A 2217-nucleotide genomic window follows, 5' to 3' on the forward strand; every position below is an offset into this window, starting at 1 on the left:
AGAATTTTCCAAACATTTATAGAGCCATACATTTATTGGAGCATTTATTGCGCATATTGTGTCCGTGCATCACGACTTAAAGGGATAGTTCACCCAAAATAACAATTCAAAAGAAAGTGTACTGAAAAATGTCCCATTGACGTCTATATTGAGGAAGTCAAAGCATTTTCCAAATATTCATTTATCGTGTCGGTACGTCATGGCTTTAAGGGATGGTTCACTCAAACTATGAAAATTCTAAAGGAAATGTACTGAACAATGCTCCCTTGACTTCTATAGTGTGGATGTCCAAGCATTTTTCAGAATATCTGTTTATTTTCAACAGAAGAAGAAATCCAAAAAGGTTTTTATTATTGAAATTGAATTTACTCGTACTCAATTTGAGCAATAGGAGAAAACTCTGGATTTTTGGGTGAACTCCCCCATTAAGTCAAAGCTTGAGCTTCGTGCTGAATTAGAAAAATAAAACAGGCCTTTATTTTGTATCTTGATTGCTATTTGATATTTAAAGAAGTCTTTTTTTGTTCTTTATAAATTAATAAAGGACAAAAAAAAAAGAAAGGGGGTGGCACGGTGGCTCAGTGGTTAGCACTGTCACAGCAAGAAGGTCTCTGGTTTGAGTACCGGCTGGGTCAGTAGGCATTTCTGTGTGAAGTTTGCATGTTCTCCCCGTGTTCTCATGGGTTTCCTCCGGGTGCCACAGAGTCCAAACACATGCGCTACAGGTGAATTGGATCAACTAAATTGTCCGTAGTGTGTGAATGAGTGTGTATGGGTGTTTTCCAGTACTGGGTTGCGGCTGGAAGGTCATCCACTGTGTAAAACATATGCTGAAAAAGTTAGCGGTTCATTCAGCTGTGGTGACCTCTGAAATAGAGACTAAGCAGAAGGAAAGTGAATGAATGAAAAAAGAAAAAGTTTTGCACAATGTTCAAACATGTCATTTAGATCAACGGCTGGCTGACAGAAAAGCATCGGCTTTATTTTTGGCCAGTATTTTTGGCGGAGAAGTCTAAATTAATTTAGTGAATCATTTGTTTGGATGGCTCATTAAAAAGGTTTATTTGAGTCATCGTACAATACGGTTCCCAGAAGTCAGACATTTTAATGTGTTATTCATTCACTGATTTGTGTCGTGAAATGAATATTCGGTTAAATACTGTTTGAGGGTCTTGCTTGTTAAAGACGGTACAGAAATATTCATGAGTTATCATTTTAATCTGTATATATTTCCAAAATCCTTCAAACCAATAGAGTCATTTTTGATCATTTCAAATACAATAGGGGCGACACAGTGGCTCAGTGGTTAGCACTGTCAACTCACAGCAAGAAGGTCACTGTTTCGAGTCTCAGCTGGGACAGTTGGCATTTCTGTGTGGAGTTTGCATGTTCTCCCCATGTTGGTGGGGTTTCCCCCGGGTGGTGGTTTCCTCCACAGTCCAAAGACATTTGCTATAGGGGAATTGGATAGGCTGAATTGGCCATAGTGTATGAGTTTGTGTGTGTGTGTGTGTGTGAGAATGAGAGTGTATGGGTGTTTCCAGTACTGGATTGCTTCTGGAAGGGCATCCGCTGTGTAAACATATGCTGGAATAGATAGCGGTTCATTCCGCTGTGGCGACCCCTGATAAATAAGGGACTAAGCTAAAACAAAATGAATTAATGTCTTGAACAGTTTTATCAATGAAGGTTTAGTCGAATATGGCAAAGTAGGCTTAAATGAGCTCCAATACGACGTTCCTCTTTGACCCAAAGACAGGTGAGAAATATTGTAAAGGTGAGTAAATAAACTAGCTTGTTCAGTTTTGCGCTATTATACAGTAAAACCAGTCAAGTCGATCTTTATTGTGCCTTATAAATATACATAAGCATAAATATGAACACTGGATGTAAGATCCATTTATAAACCTTTTCATCCTGTACATACCTATACAAGCATACCAGAGTGGTAATCCAACATACATATACTATAAATAGTTAACTCTACACAAACCTTACTGTGCATTCACACCACTGGCGAGGAGTGTCAAGTAGCCAGAAGCTTTGTTTTCGATGCAAAAAGCTCCAGCAAAAGTGGCAATCAGGTCAACTATGGTATGAGCTATGATGCAGTTCAGCAGCAACCTATCAGAATGTACAATTGCACCGCTGGAGAAGATTCTAGAGGATATACAACTTCGGTTCCGACCACATCAATTCAATTTAATTCATGTTTAT

This window comes from Danio aesculapii, chromosome 15 (assembly GCF_903798145.1).
Source record: "Danio aesculapii chromosome 15, fDanAes4.1, whole genome shotgun sequence".
NCBI classification, from domain to species: Eukaryota; Metazoa; Chordata; class Actinopteri; order Cypriniformes; family Danionidae; genus Danio; species Danio aesculapii.